The sequence below is a fragment of the Brachyistius frenatus genome, unplaced genomic scaffold, assembly GCF_029030835.1.
Source record: "Brachyistius frenatus isolate BFR_SWC_R1_liver_20210118 unplaced genomic scaffold, ASM2903083v1 Contig_126, whole genome shotgun sequence".
In the NCBI taxonomy this organism is placed as follows: Eukaryota; Metazoa; Chordata; class Actinopteri; family Embiotocidae; genus Brachyistius; species Brachyistius frenatus.
This window is the reverse complement of record NW_027210725.1, coordinates 632,501-650,437: the sequence shown is the minus strand read 5'-3', so window position 1 is coordinate 650,437 and position 17,937 is coordinate 632,501. Positions and strand designations below refer to the sequence as shown.

The following is a 17,937-nucleotide window of genomic DNA, read 5'->3' as shown; positions in this document are numbered from 1 at the left end:
TAGCTAAAAACTAAAAAAAACGATGAAGTAATATAAATGAGGAGGTCAAAACAGGAAGTAAACAAAGACTGCACCAATGAGCACAAAACTAACATGAACTCTTTCATACTAAAGACACAGAATCTGAAACCTGCAGATGTTTCTGGGACTTTGTTTTGTTTATTAATCGATATTCAGACCGACACTGTGATTGAATCGGTAGAAAAGAGTGACGGCCGACGTCCACCGAACGCAGCTGATGTGATGGAGGAGGAGAGCGCAGACAAACAGGCAGGAAGTAATGGACTCTTTATTGAATTAGATGCTCCACAAAAGCAGAGCAGTCATTATTATCCAGCTGAGATCCTGACACAACCGCTGATAACAGGATCCATTAACCCGATTGGCTGCGCAGCCATTCATCACAGAGCATTTTAAAATGGCTAATTCATTTCTCTGTTTCATGCTCACTGATCATCAGCAGACCGTCTGTCGGGGGTTCACGTGTCGGTCCAGGTTTTCATCTTCAGCTTCATCACATTGTTTCATTTACATCATATGAAGAACAAACAGCAGGCGGCTGTGATCACATGGTTTATTCATAAAGAGAAATCATGTATTAATGTCATGAAGGTTAAAGTTTCTTCAGATTCTGTCCGTCACCATCTTGTTAGTTCGGAGCGGTTTGGAGCAGGAAGTGACCATATTTGGACGAGCTGGGGGAGGAGCCAGAGGTGGATCTGACCGATCTGATCGGAAACCTGACGATACTACGTCCCGCCCACCGATAGCTGTAACCTGACTGCACCACAGGCCTGTCAATCAAACAGACACGCCCCCCAAAACCAGGTCTTCTTGAAGCTTCTTCCAGACACTTTTTTTTTCAGACCCGGAAGCTACGAACTCTTTTATATACAGTTTTCATCTGTTTTCTGCTGTTGTTGTGGACGTTGAAGTCACATGATTCAGGTATTTCTTCATTTACTCATCTGTTTCTATTTAAACTTTACTGTATTTTGTTTTTGTTGATGCAGGAACTTCAGACAAGTGTTTGGAATATTTCAAAATGTTTCAGAATTTTTGTGTTTTCCTAATTTCTATTTTGCACAAATGGAAACTGCATCAAACAGGTGGATGGATGTTCACCTGTAACATGGACAGAGGATCTGAGAGGAAAGAAACACACACACACACACACACACACACACACACACACACACACACACACACACACACACACACTGCGCAGCCTACACAGGTCACACAGAGTCCGTGTCAGCAGGAAACGAGCCCATACGGCCCGACCGCTCCTCCTCTCGACCCGCCGCCTCCAGGTGGGGCCTCAGACTGAAAGACTGAAAGCGCCACGGCGACGGGACGAGATGTAAATTAAATGTCAGGAATATGTTTAACACAGCAGCCGGGAAAACAGCAGCTTTATAAATAATTATTTTTTTCAAGTCTCATTTCTGATACACAGCTTATGAAAGCGAGAAGTCGCACAGCGCTCCGTCCTCTGAAGAGCTAATCCCTCCCGATGTCCCCAATACGCCCCGCAAGTGTGAACTACTTTAACTGGGGCACACAAGAGAAGAAGGATTTCTTTTTTTTTTTTTTTGGGTAATTGGGAATCTGTCCAACTTCCTAAAGTATTTAATCCAAGTCTAACGTAATGTTTCATTCAGATCAGTTTAACTTCAGCAGTTAAAGATCAGCAGCAGAAGTCTAATCTGCAAAAACAAAGTTGAGGCATTAGAGATAAAACCAGGATGAAGAATGGAAGGATCTCCGTGGCTGAGTGAACGCTGCTGACCCAAATCCATCTGATTTCCTTCTTCTCCACATTCAGGACTTTCTAAAGGCTTTTAACATCTTACACACTAATTGGCATCTCAGCACAGAGAAATAAAAAGAAGAAGAAGAAGACAGTAAAATTGACTTAAACGAAGGATGGAGGGAGGCAGCAATCAGCGAGGGATGAAGATAAAAGGTGCAGCTGGACAGAAAGAGACGAGGATGTGTGACACATTGAAGAAGAAGAGGAGGAGGAAGAAGAAGAGAGACTCACTCACCGAGCTGTCGGCTCAGATCTGTGGTCGTGGCGACATCCCTGGAAGAAGACGTCCTGCAGGGCGAAGAAACAAGCGGTCAGATGAGTTTTAGTAAATCAGTTACACACAAACAAAATCCAAAGAATTACAGTGAATGTTTAATCCAGAAACACATTTAAAACCAGGAAGATGTTCAGAAAACCAGCAACATCTTGGAGTGAAACGTTATAATAACATCCAGATTTCATCCAGACTCGTTCAGCTCCGACTTGAAAGGAAAGTTTTATTTTATTAAACAGAGCTGCTGAGAGCTGAAAAAAAAAATCCAATAAAGCTGGTCATCTGAAGAATAATTAACATCTGAAATCAAATAAAATCAGAGGAATGCTTTGTTTAAATGGAGGGAAGTAAAGAGTGTAGTTTGAACATCCACCATCAGACGCTTTCATTTCTTTGGTTTTAATCATGTCTGACATGAATTTGAAAAGAGAATAAAACACGACATGTTTGATCTTCTTGGTGTAATTCATCCCAAAAATGTTGAAGTGTTCCTTAAAGACTGCAGGTTGGACTGACGTGCTGACCTCTGACCTCCGACACCGTCAGCTTCCTCTCGTGGTTTTTCTGCTGCGTGTTGAGACTCCGACCGTCTCCAAGACGACCACGATAACTTTAAAACAACACCGAGATGGATCCAGAAGTGAGAACTTCGCCGGCCCGTTCGCTCCACGACAGCTCACATGAAACACGTGAAGGAATCACGCGTGATGTAAAGCGGGAACACGTGCAATATTCAACCGTGTTTATTTAGTCTGTTTATTCTTCCGTGATGTTTTGTAAAAATTAAAACTTGATTAAAAGGCGGAGGGAATCCAAGAACGTCCCGTCACAGCGATCAAACGTGGCGAGTTCAAAGAGAAGCAGGGAAAATACATCTGATTTTCATGGGTTTGAATTGAGTTTTAAAAGGTTTCATAACGTCTCCATCGTGAATCACAACGACAGGAAGTCACAACGTTCATCCGGTTTCTCTTTGTTCACGCTTCACGCCGAGGTCGTCAATAAAAACGCTGAAGAAACGCTTTTCGTCGACGGAAAGATGCCGCGATGTTCACACACAAAAAACTACCTGACTTTGTGTGTGTGTGTGTGTGTGTGTGTGTGTGTGTGTGTGTGTGTGTGTGTGTGTGTGTGTGTGTGTGTGTGTGTGTGTGTGTGTGTGTGTGTGTGTGTGTGTGTGTGAACGTGCACCCCCTCTGCCCTTTTCCAGATGTCGGACTCTGGCGTGTGTGTTATCTAATGAGGTCTTGGCGGACAGCAGGCCTTCTGTCTGTCTCTCTGACCAACATCACACACACACACACACACACACACACACACACACACACACACACACACACACACACACACACACACACACACACACACACACACACACACACACACACACACACACACACACACACACACACACACACAGGGTCACATGTTCTGCCTACTGAGCATGCTCAGTGCGCATTCATCCGAGCAGGGCGGGGATGTCTCACCGGACACCAGATTTAAACAAACACAGATTTATATCTGTCTGTGATTAGTGATTAATCAGCATTATGTCAACAGGTTTTACTTGAATATAACTCTGTCATTTAGATGTCAAAGTTTTGAACTACAGGTTTAAATCTTACTGATGGAAATAAAAAGTCCAGGTTGTTCTGGCTCTCAGTGGTCGACTGTCTGATTCAATAACCCGACAGTTAATCAGTTGTTGGTGAACATCAGGCTCCTCTTCTTCTCTTCTATAAGATGTGTATTTTAATATTTCATTTGCATTTCAACAGCTGATGTTTTTCTGTTTTCTTTCAGTCTTCTCGTCACTTTTTAAAGTCGCGTTCCTGGCGGTGAAACCAAACCTGTTTACCTCTGAAAACATCCTCAAAGCAGGAAAAATAAACCAGAATTACTTTTTTTAGGCCACAGAAGAGGATCAGCTGAGAAACATGAAGTCAAGGGAGCAGAGTTTCACCGAGGATCAGAAGTATGAAAAGAAGCAGACTGGCCATCATAAAGGAAACTGCTTTTACACACAAACTAAATCCTGATTTCATATTCAAGCTCACGAATGAAGGAAAGGAAAGTTGAGATGTGCAGCGTTGGAGCATCGACTCCCTGCAGGTCTTTCTCAGGACATAATAATAATAATAATAATAATAATAACTATGTTTACACGGCACTTTCAAGGTTAATGAAGCGGAGAAAAAAAGGACCGATCAGCTGAAATAAAATCACCATTTGTGCTGCTGACACACACACACACACACACACACACACACACACACACACACACACACACACACACACACACACACACACACACACACACACACACACACACACACACACACAAAAACCCGTCAGGCTGCGAGCGAACGGACGAACAAAGCTGCCGCTGCTTAATGAGAGACGTATCAGAGCTTCAGGTTTCACTTCATGAGTCTCCGTCTCATAAGAATAATATCCATGAAAAGCTCTCGGATCGTTTACTAAAGACCGAGCAGGGAGGTTTGATTGTTTGAGCGGAGTCACGTTTCTACCAACTCACCAGAAACACACGTGAAATTAAACTGAAGGATGAAGTGATAAACCTGTCAATCAAACAGACACGCCCCCAAAAACAGGTCTTCTTGAATCTTCTTTTCTAATGAATGAGGGATTATTTTCAGATGGACCTCCAGAAAACTAAGAAGAAGGAGTGACTTTAGCTAACAACACCGAGATAACTGATGGACACATTTTATTCACTTTGGATTTGATGAGAGAAGTTGAATGGGAGTCTATGGAGCCGGAGGCTTTTTGGAGCCGACCTCTAGTGGCACTCGCTGGTATTGCATTTTTCTGACCTGACTCTACGAACACTTTTATATCCAGTCTATCATTTGGACCAATCAGAAGCCTCCCTGACAGAGTTGTGTGAGGGAGAAGTTTTCCTCAGTATTCACATTCACAGGAAGGAGAGAAGTGTTTAAGTTTTTCCTAAAGTTTCTCCACCATGTGATGAAACTGAAAGAAGAAAGCGTCAGACGGAGAGCTGCAGGATCTGTGAAGACGATCGGGGTTATTGATCAGCACTGATGTCACAGATTACCTCTCAGCAGCAGCAGCTTTTCAAACTGCTGGTTTGAGGGCAAAAACACTCTTTCAAGTGAAAGTAAAAGCCGTTTCAAGTCCTTCAGTCTCCCTCCAGGAGAAAACTTCAGCTCCTTCTGAAACTCTTAACGGCCGCGTCGCCGGCAGCAGTCGAGTTGTCATGAAACATGTCGAGCGAACTTGAACTGAATCCTCAGAAAAGATGAATGAATGATTCTTTTCACTCGTCTCCTGTGACGTGAAGCAGCAGCAGGAGATGATGGTCCAAACTGAAGGGATGCAGATTGTGTTTCATGGAGGATGTGAGGAAGGTTAGCTCCTCACAGAGCTCATGCTTTCATCGCTTCACTTTTAAAATGAGATTAACGAGATTAAATCATCGTTGTTGCACGTTTTGCAGTTTGAATTCAGTCAAACCTCCTTTTTTAATTTCAATTCTAAAGTTTTTGTCGTTCGATCCACTCTGATTAAAGGTCAAAGGTTAGGATGAAACCGGGCCGCTACGATAGGGCTTCTCTGGTCACCTCGGCGTTGTAACGTTCGCTGGATCGCTGCAGTTCTCAGAACGAATGTGGAGTTTGTCAAAACCTGAAACGTTCCAGTGAAGTTCAGCTTCCAGCACGACGGGAATACTGACGATACAGATGCTGCTGCTGCACTTATAATCAATACGATCGATACCTGTTACCACGACGACGCCCAGAAACCTACAGGTCAACGAGACGTCTCTCCGACCTGCTGACAGACACGCGTGGAGTTTTTATGTTCTTTTATTTGGGTTATATTGTGTTCTGTTCTTTAATCATATTGTGTCTGCGGGTTCCCTTTGTGCTGTCAGCATCTCGATGTTCTGAGCGTCTCCCTGATTATCTGCTCCACCTCTGAGAACGGATCTTCGTCTCGGTCGAACTTCTGTTTGTTTCCGGCTTGTTCCTCATCAGTTAACGACGTTCCTCCGAGGTCAGCGGAGGTCATCCACCAGAATGAAGCGGCAGATTGTCTCCGCTCAGATCGATCGCTCGGAGTCTCCCTACTTTAGTCTCTCACCTTCACTCAGACATCATGGAAACAGTCGTTACAGGAAGTGTAAATCTAAAACTATCCTTCCACTTTGATCATTTTCAGACTCAAACTTTCTTTTAGTTTCCTTTAACTCTCCGTGTCCTTTCCCTCCATTGTGTCCTCCTGTCGTCCAATCCTCCGTCTTATCTCCTCGGTGTTGTTTTATTCTTCAGTGTATTTACAGGCAGATGAAGTGATTAACGGGAACATGCAGATTAAGGTAATAAAGAGTTTACCGTCATGATAGCATCACAACAAAGACAGAAAAATGTTCAGATTCCTGATTTTTAAAGCTTCCTGATACGATCTCCGCCCCCTGCTGTCAGGTATGACATGGATTAGTCAGAACAGGAAAGCACACACACACACAGACACACACACACACACACACACACACACACACACACACACACACACACACACACACACACACACACACACACACACACACACACACACACACACACACACACACACACACACACACACACACAACAACTGGGACTCGTACACTAGTCAACAGGTTTGATATCATCCGTTTGATAATGGACTCTGAATCGTGTATCAGGAGCTTCTGATTGTGGTTAATGATCAGCGATGATCTTCGTCAGCGCTGCTGAACTTTAGATCCATCTTTAGCTTGCTGCTTCGTGAGCTTCACGTCTACCAGATGGTTCAGTCTTGTTCTTTTCCAGTAGCTGTTTTCAATGAAAAGCTTTGAAAAAACCCTGAAGGCATCACCTGCACACAACAAACATCAAACTGCCCCAAACATCACCAAACATGCTGCAGACAAAAAAGCCCAAGATAGAATATTTAAAACAGATTTTACATAGTTGAGATAAAAAAAATTAAATAAAACCAGGTGGGTCAGACTGTCAACAGCGAGTCCTACTGGGACCTTCTGAGGGAAAACTGTGGCGCCATGGCAACAGGGTTCTCCAACATGGCGAGTTTCTCTGACTTGAAGTGTTTCCAGGCTGTAACGCCTCCTATTTTCTCTCAGTATCGGGCCTTTTGAATCACATGACCCATCAGCCTGTCGCTGCGGTCACGTGACCACTCTATTTATACCCACCAGTCTTGTTACGAACTCTGATGGAATCTTTTTTTCAGGGCGTGAAATGGAGCGGCCTCGGGCTGGAGGCTGCCGGGTCCTCGGCATCTCGCTGAGGGAGATCAGGAGGCAGATTCTCGACGCCACGCATGAATTTTCACCGGCATTCGGGTGTCGAGCAGAGTTCAGCAGGAATCTGCTGGGTTTCTCAAATCCGAGGACTTAACAGCATCACAGACGCCTTCGGGGAGCGCTGGTGCAGAAGATAATCCATCACGGGGAGAAGTTCCACATGACAGTTTTCTAATGTCTAAAAAGGAGAAGATGGTCCAACAACATTTCTTCTAATGCAACACGTCACGTCTACATGTGTTCAAACATGTCGGTCGGTGAGTTCACAACTTTATGAAGCCTCCAGTTCAGATTCTGAACCTGACTGCACCACAGGCCTGTCAATCAAACAGACACGCCCCCAAAAACAGGTCTTCTTGAATCTTCTTTTCTAATGAATGAGGGATTATTTTCAGATGGACCTCCAGAAAACTAAGAAGAAGGAGTGACTTTAGCTAACAACACCGAGATAACTGATGGACACATTTTATTCACTTTGGATTTGATGAGAGAAGTTGAATGGGAGTCTATGGAGCCGGAGGCTTTTTGGAGCCGACCTCTAGTGGCACTCGCTGGTATTGCAGCTGAAGACACTTCTGGATCAGAACCATTTTACAGACCTGGAGAACACTTTTATAAACAGTCTGAGGTTCAGTCTGAAGGCCATTGAACGGTCACTGTGTCAGATTTTGGATCGATTGTTTATCGATCATCAATCGACCCCAACGTGCAAAACAAAGACAGGAAATCCCAAAGATTCGTCAACGACGTACGCACAACATCCGATATTGTTTTTTCTTTAATGGAGGATGTAGCATGAAACATGTTAACTTGGAGCCAAATATTCTGCTCAGATTCAAACAACTTGTATAAATCTCTGAAAATAACCCGCTGACCTCTTTTGTTCAGAAACTAAAATGTCGTGATCGTTTGTGTTGTGTTGTTTTGATGACGGAGATGTGAGGTTCCATCGCTGCTGTGCGAACGTTTCCACTTCATCTCCTTCTGTTCAGCAGTGACAACGAGCAGGATTTGGACTCGACTGTTCCTCTCAGCGGAGATTAAATATTATGATCAAAAGCAGGACACACACACACACACACACACACACACACACACACACACACACACACACACACACACACACACACACACACACACACACACACACACACACACACACACACACACACACACACACACACGTCACATCTCATAACTCAGATGGAGGTGAGGTGTTGATGACAACGTGATGGCAGGTTGAGTAACACACGTCAATGAGCACTTAAACACGTCCTTCAATTAGACAGCTGCGACTGAAAATCCATCCGCTGTTACTGCAGTCGCCCTGCCGGTGTGTGTGTGTGTGTGTGTGTGTGTGTGTGTGTGTGTGTGTGTGTGATTTTGGCAGGTCATGATGACATCTTCTTCCGTCCATCTTGCAGGTTTCCATCAGCACATTTAAACAGTCTCTTCTTTCTGTCCAATCAGAGAGACTTCCAGTTACCTGATGAGTCAACTGACAGATAATTAAACTGCAAAAATATTGTAGTTCTGAGCTTCTAAAAATGTCCCAAAAAATAAACGCACCTGTTCTTTTAAGTTTCACGCTTACAAACGTGTATCGTTCACGCCTCGACAGCCCAAAGCGTGTCTATTTCACGCTTTGCTGTGATATTCTGGGTCGGCATGTCATAGCTGCTGTCATTATTTTCTCCATTTTAAAACGTCAAAAAACACCCGGAAATACCTTTTTACAAAACAGGACATCTAAGATTTGGTAAATTAAAAACTGTCAGTCCAAAATCTCGAATATTTACAAGTAAATATGACAAAAACAGTAAATTCAAAAAGACTAAAGCAGAAGATGTTTGGACTTATTCTTCTTTTTCATTCATCCTGTGAGATCGAGACACAAAAACAAGATTCTTAAAGTTGAACTGACTTTTTGTGCCTCATACGAACTTCTTTTATAACTAACATGGACGACGTTTGTGTCGTCCATCTCTGAATATTGAAGGAACGATGACACGAAAACACAAATACACAAATACACAAGACTCGTGGCGAGAAGAGTGAAACTGAAGTTGGATAATTTAAAGGCTGAAATACAGTACGACATGTTTTAGAGACGGTCGGTCGTGTCTGTGACCTCACCGCTACCTGAAGGACGACCCCCACTCCCCCTATAACCCTCCCCTCGACCCCCAATCGACCCCGAGTGTTAAATTACTCTCATCAGCACCACCATCCTCCTTCCAGTCCCATCATCCTCCTCTCCTGTTTCCTCTCCTCCATCTCTAACTTCTTCCTTTCTGTTCTCCATCCTCCATCTCCTCCCCCTCTCCCTCCCTCCCTCCTCTCTCTCCTCCATCTTCCCTCTCCTCCGCCCCACCCTCCATCCCTCCCTCCCTCCATCCTCCCCCTCTCCCTCCCTCCTCTCTCTCCTCCATCTTCCCTCTCCTCCGCCCCTCCCTCCCTCTTCTGTTTTTCACTCCGTTATATGAGCCGACTGTCATCCCTCCGTGTCCTTCCTCCATCCCTCCTGGTGGGTCATCTGATCTCTCTCTCTCCCTTCCTCCATCCTTCTGTCTCCATACAGTAATGATTCAAAGAACCAGAGACCACCCTGGAGAGGGAGAGGAGGAGGAGGAGGAGGAGGAGGAGGAGGGTGAGGGGGAGAAGGAGGAGGTCGGCCGGATCGATACCTTTTAACAGGAAGGTGCTCTCAGTTCAGGTTATAGATCTCTGACACACACACACACACACACACACACACACACACACACACACACACACACACACACACACACACACACACACACACACACACACACACACACACACACACACACACACACACACACACACACACACACACACACACACACACACACACACACACACACACTCCTACATACACACTAACACACACACACACACACACACACACACACACACACACACACACACACACACACACACACACACACACACACACACACACACACACTCCTACACACACACACACACACACACACACACACACACACACACACACACACACACACACACACACACACACACACACACACACACACACACACACACACACACACACACACACACACACACACACACACACACACACACACACACACACACACACACACACACACACACACACACACACACACACACACACACACACACACACACACACACACACACACACACACACAGTAGTTTTCAAACCCAGAACACGTGTTGTGAACATTAAACCAGCTGATAGCTCACTATCGGACAAAAAAAGAAAGAAAGCGAAAGAACAGAAGCGAGATGTTCTCCGAGATGTTCTCCGAGATGTTCTCCGAGATGTTCTCCGAGATGTTCTCCGAGCAGCTCCACGTATCCGCCGACTCAACCGCGTCTCCGTTTATCTGATTCTCCCGTTAGCTGCGCTTCATTAATCTGCAGAGTTGTGAAATTCAGTTGCACGAGTTGAGAATGAAATCAACCGAGGGGCAAACTGCTCTGGATTTAAGGCCGTCAGGGTTTTAACGTGAGTCAATTTATCTGCAGCTCTCTGAAGCAGGAAGAGATGAAAGTGGAGGAACACGGAGGATTTACTGACAGATCTGCATCGGCTCGCCTGGTCCGCAGAGAGAGAAACACTCTGAAGAAACAGCAGATGCGCTGACTCGGTCCTTCAGACCGCCTGCAGGAAACGGAAACCGTCCCAGAGACGCTGCTCTTCTTTCTCTTTCATTCCGTTTCAGGTTTTTGTGTCTCCGCGGGACACAAAAACTGTCGGTGACGAGCCGTTTCCACGACGATGACTCTGCACAACGAAGAGCGTCGCGTTCGAATTCCTCTCCCCGACAAAACATGTCGAACCTCGAAGGGCCCGAAGAGGGAAACAGAAATCTGACACACACACACACACACACACACACACACACACACACACACACACACACACACACACACACACACACACACACACACACACACACACACACACACACACACAATTCACGACACGAGTCTGAATCCAGATCAAACAAACGCACACGCTGAGACACATCAGGCTCGATCTGCTGCTTCCTGCCTCACTCATAATCCTCCTTATTATAAGTAAGAAGTAATCGAACCCCCCCCCCCCCATAGCCCCGCCCCCCCACCGGCGCTGCGAGCCTGAACCCAGCCAGAGAGAGATGTTGGTGTTGAATATAAATCACAGACGTCCTCATGTCATCGTGATCTGAACTCTAATTTAAGACCCGAGCTGCTGTCTGTGTCTCTGTGATTGACAGCTGGATCAGCCAATGAACACGTCACAACTCGTGAGCTGGAGGCGTGTGGAGAGCTGGTCTCTTCTCATGAACACGACCTCATTTAAACGCAGCAGTTCTTTCTCCGGCTTCATGTCCTCCATATTTTATCGCCGTGCTACAACCGTACAACCGTCGCTTCATCTCGCTGCTGCCGCCATCGTTGAAACTACGTTTAGAAACAAACGCATCACTTCAGCGTCATCGCACTTAGCCACGCCCACTGATGTCTGATTGGTCTTCCATCCAGAGAGGCTGAGCAGACCTTAATGTCAACAGAGTTTCCAGACTGAAGAAGAACAGTTTGTTTCTTAAGTTTCCACCAAAAAAAGAGACTCAGACCGTTTTAACAGATCCTGTTTCCAACATCATCTATCTTCTGTCTACGTTTAATTTACTGATGCTGCGGATTCATCAAACCACTTACAGTACTCATGCTATCAACCTTCATTGTTCTTCACGCCGTTGTTTTATTCTTTAATGTGCCGGATGCGGCGCGATGAGTCATCGTCGGCGTGCTGTGACTCATCGTTGTAATCCTGCTCTACATTTCATGTTTGCACATTTCTCACAGCGTTAGTTTTACAGAAGGGTGTCGAGTAATTTCTACATCGCACACATCGTGTTGTTCTTTTGTTTTTCCTTGCGGTTTTTTAAAAGTTATTTCTGAATGCAGTTTGATTCGTGCTGGAGCTCGTTGCTCTGACGGTGACGAGCTTTCATTGTTCAAAGCTTCAGCGCTCTGAAAAGCATTTCGGCAGTTTCACTGAAGTTTGAGCTCCTTGTTCACATCAGAGGCGCCGACAACATCAGGAGACATAAAAACAGCAGAATCAGGACTCAGATGATTATTGAACTGATAAACAGTCAGATATCGGCTACAACGAGGGAAGCAGGTAAATCACGTGAGGTGCTTGTACCGTTACCTCCACTTAGGACCCGCCTCCCAAACTTTATTTAATACAATCCATTTTCACAAAAAAGGAAATTATGTTTCATGATGCAAATCTCTAGTTTTCGTGCAGTTTGGAGGGGAGAGTTTCTCCCAGGTTGTTTTCTGTAGCTACATTTTAAAGACGTCCCCTGAACGCCTCACAGAGAAGCCTGCAGCTGCTGCAGCCAAACTCAAACAGGCGAAACTGTGAAATACGATGTTCTGATGTCAGATTTATTTAAGTTTGATCTCAGGTTTCCGTCCGAGCAGAGTCTCCAAATGATAAATACTGCGGCTCAAAGACGATGATGACAATTACACCTCCATAAACGTAGCAGAAGTTATGCTAGATATCAGGATTTTTTTTTTTTTTAAAGTAAATAGTAATGAAGAGCAATACAAGTATAAAAGTTTGGAAAACAAGATGTTTGACCTGCACCTGCCTTGTTTTGAAGCACCAGAATATTTGGCAAGGTCGTGCTGATTCTCCTGATTTAACAGGTGCTATAAAACCTATAATGACTACAAACTGCAAATAAAATGGACAGAATGAGTTTTACAACACAGTGCTGTTAAGCTTCCCTATTTAATTATATTGGTCTTCGTCTTATCTACAAATAATGAAGGTGCTCTATCTCCTGCTAAACACAAATAATAAAATTACTTTGACGCAGAATAATAAGTCTTGTTTTAATTATTCCAAAATTGTATTTTAGATTTAGAATGTAAATTTAGAATGAAATATGTTTTAATGAAATGTAATTTCACGTAACAGAAACGTCTATTTTTGGCCTGCAACCCTCCATCCTGAGTAAGTTTTGTCCGCTCTGGTGAAAAGGGTCTAAATGTACGGTGGCCGAAGGAGGACAAAATACATGCGAGAGAAAAAAAAAGAATCATCAACAGAAAAGTGCTCCAATTAAAAATGCTACAAATACTGGAACTATAAAAGTGAATGCAAAAAGGAAAATGTATGATGACAGGAAGCTTTCAGTGAATACGACTGAAAGAAAACATGGAGACGACCTGCAACAACCTCCGAGACTTCAGCTCCAAACATTCCTGCAGAATTAAAATGCAGTTTGAATCCGCTCATCATCCGCTCATGTTCGATCCATGTGTGTGTTTACACGTCCAGCATGAAGACGCTTCGACTGGAGTGAAATATCCTGGAGTCAAACAAAGCGTTTGATTTTGGGAGTTCGATGGTCTCACATGTAACAAAGCAAAAAGAGTTGATTTGAACTCAGAGTTTATTCCAAAGATGTGAATTTATTAATAATCGTCTGATAATTCCCTCAGAAACGCTGACTCATGAGGCGTCGGTCATTACGCTGCGATTCCAAGCTACACGGTGAATGGCGGGCGCTCCCAAAAATAGCACAGGCCTTGTTAAATATTTCAGTAACTCAGATGGCAGCAGGAGGAGGAGGAGGAGGAGGAAGAGGAGGAGGAAGGAAAAAAAAGCCTTCAAAATAAGCTCCAAACAAAAACACAAAAGTGGTTTTAAAGCAGCGCTGTTGTTACTGCGACGCATCATAAGTGTTTCTTGATCTGCGCTCTCGTTCAGAACGAAGCTGCGACGGATCTCAGAGATTCGGCTGATCAACTCCAGGATATTACTTCTTCACTCAGAGACTTCAACTGAAACACAGACAGAAAATCACAGAGAAACTCTGCTTCTAAAACCCACAGTCAAAGACGCCACAGTTACCATGTTCAACACACACACACACACACACACACACACACACACACACACACACACACACACACACACACACACACACACACACACACACACACACACACACACACACAATCTAAATTGCACTAAAGCTCCTCCAGCTCCCGACCACATTCCCCGCCTCATCAAATCTAATGGAGCTGCGGCTTCCTGCTGCTTCGAGGCTGGAAATGGATTTCACTGCTGCGAGCTGGAGGTGGCTGTGTGCTTAAAATGTATGAAGGCTTTACATCGGCGTCACTTATTTACTCTCTCTCTGTGTGTGTGTGTGTGTGTGTGTGTGTGTGTGTGTGTGTGTGTGTGTGTGTGTGTGTGTGTGTGTGTGTGTGTGTGTGTGTGTGTGTGTGTGTGTGTGTGTGTGTGGCACCACCATTAGATCAGAATACGCAGCACTCGTCCTCTCCTTGTTGTTTACTTCTAACAGGAGCGGCAGCACAAAGTTAAATGGCTTCAAATAACTGCTGCGCTGCACAATACGAGAAATAATACGACTTTTCCGACTTCATGGGAACACAGTACGACCTGGTGAGTATTTGTTCTGCAGGTTTAACCACAGACTGAATGTGAACATGTTCAGAGTCTTCGGGTCTGAAAAGTAAAGCTGATTCAGATTGTTTTAAAGTCCAATACCACCAATGGCCAGTAGGGGCTGGCTCCAAAAATAACTCCAAGATATCCTCTGATGGAGATCAAAGACTGCAAATAAAAGACTGTAAAATATGGACATTTAACTGTCACTAAAGAATAGAAAATAGGCCAAAATAGACATTAAATTGTTTGAATTCAAGTGTAACTTATTAAAAAACACAAAAGGAGTTTGTCTCTGCTTGTTCAATCTTTTCATGTTTTAGGAAAAGAATAAAAACTAACAAAATACGTCCAGACTTTTTTTAGAGTCACATTTACATTCTTGCATTCATGAGGTCAGAGGTCAGAGGTGCGTTTTGCACGCAGCAAATTCACATCTTTGGAATAAACTCTCAGACTTCAAATCAACTCTTTTTGCTTTGTTACATGTGAGACCATCGAACTCCCAAAATCAAACTCTTTGTTTGACTCCAGGATATTTCACTCCAGAAATTTGCTGTGCAGGTCGTGGTTGACGATTCGACTCTGAACCTCGAGGGGGGCCGTCCCAGTACAATCCAACATTTACCGTGTATTTATTTTTAGTCAAGTTAAAATCCTAAAATTGTAATTAAAGTCTTGGCTGATATTAAACAACAGCTTTCAAAGAAAAACTATTCCGCTGCAGTGAAAAAAATACACATTTGTATGTTTTGGTGAATCAGGAAACATCAGGAACAAGAAGTTCTTTCTGCTCCAAATATAATCATCAAAGGAAAATGTTACTGCTCATGAATATTAACGGGAAAAGAAAACTGTTTCTAGACGGCGGAAGTTTGAAGATCCTGCAGTTTTCTTTCAAATATTTATTTTTCTTTGGTCAGTTTTTAACCAGGCAAATTATTTTTAAACGTCACTGCTGCTAAACATTTCACAGGTCAGCCAGCGATGAACGCGGCTTTAAAACACTTGATTTAACCGGCTTGTTCAGAAATGAAATAATAATAACAATATAATAATAAGACGTCTTCTTTAGAGCAGGAAGTAAGAAACGGAATTAATGAACATACGTACATACATGAACATGAACATACGTACATACATGAACATACGTACATACATGAACATGAACATACGTACATACATGAACATGAACATACGTACATACATGAACATACGTACATACATGAACATGAACATATGTACATACATGAACATGAACATACGTACATACATGAACATACGTACATACATGAACATGAACATACGTACATACATGAACATGAACATACGTACATACATGAACATGAACATGAACATACGTACATACATGAACATGAACATACGTACATACATGAACATGAACATGAACATACGTACATACATGAACATGAACATACGTACATACATGAACATGAACATGAACATACGTACATACATGAACATGAACATACGTACATACATGAACATACGTACATACATGAACATGAACATACGTACATACATGAACATGAACATACGTACATACATGAACATACGTACATACATGAACATGAACATACGTACATACATGAACATGAACATATGTACATACATGAACATGAACATACGTACATACATGAACATACGTACATACATGAACATGAACATACGTACATACATGAACATACGTACATACGTGAACATGAACATACGTACATACGTGAACATGCATACATACATGAACATGAACATACGTACATACATGAACATGAACATACGTACATACGTGAACATGCATACATACATGAACATGAACATACGTACATACATGAACATGAACATACGTACATACGTGAACATGAACATACGTACATACGTGAACATGCATACATACATGAACATGAACATACGTACATACATGAACATGAACATACGTACATACATGAACATGAACATACATACATACGTGAACATGCATACATACATGAACATGAACATACGTACATACGTGAACATGAACATGCGTACATACATGAACATGAACATACGTCTTGAACAAGCAGCGAACAAATCTCACATCGGAAGTTTGAAATGAGTTAAAACTGGGTCAGAAAAATCTATTTCCCAACACGCACATTCCCTCTGATCTAAGAATAGAACGACGATTTATCCAGAATAAAAGACGCTGCACAGAGAGAAGGAGGAGGAAGACAAGGAGGAGACGGAAAGAGAAGGAGGAAGACAAGGAGGAGACAGAGAGAGAAGGAGGAAGAGAAGGAGGAGACAGAGAGAGAAGGAGGAAGAGAAGGAGGAAGATGAGAATGTAAAAAAGTAGAATAATATAACTAAACAACAAACAGAAGAATGAAATCTGATTTCCGTCTTAAAAACAGAAGCTGCAGGAGACGTCTGCTGGTTAAATATGACATCACACTCACACTCACACACACACACACTCACACACACTCACACTCACACACACACACACACACACACACACACACACACACACACACACACACACACACACACACACACACACACACACACTTTCCACTGGTCGGTATTGATCTGTTCCAGGAAGTGTGTGCTGTGGTCATTCTGCCGGTCAGCTATTTACGACCGGCTCTAGTTCTCTCTGTCCACCCATCAGCTGTTCATCTTTACTCCTCTTCCTCACTCCTTCCTAATTACTTATTTATCCACAGTATTTAACCTGTCTTGATCCCATTACTCTGTCCATCTTCCTGTAAGTTCTGTCACTCGTTCATGAAAATGATCCCTAAAACAAGCTTCTTTTTACGGTGAGATTTTTTTATTATCATTAAAAGAACAGAGTTGACATTTATGAGGTTGATCAAGACATTATTTCTAATAGTGTTTCCACTTTACTTTGTTTCCTGAGCGTCTGCTGAAGTTCATTATAACTACACCAACATGAAAAAGCAGATTTTACATTGGATAAGTTC

The 17,937-nt window shown here is 43.2% G+C and overlaps 1 protein-coding gene across 2 annotated transcripts in view; it reads right to left on the bottom strand.

Moving 5' to 3' along the window:
- pcbp4 (poly(rC) binding protein 4) overlaps positions 1 to 17,937 on the bottom strand; it is an 88,412-nt gene that overhangs the window by 57,705 nt on the left and 12,770 nt on the right. For both annotated transcript variants that reach the window (XM_069714121.1, XM_069714122.1), the window contains exon 2: positions 2,052 to 2,104. The gene's annotated coding sequence lies outside the window, so the exon portion shown is untranslated. The remainder of the gene's footprint in view (positions 1 to 2,051; positions 2,105 to 17,937) is intronic.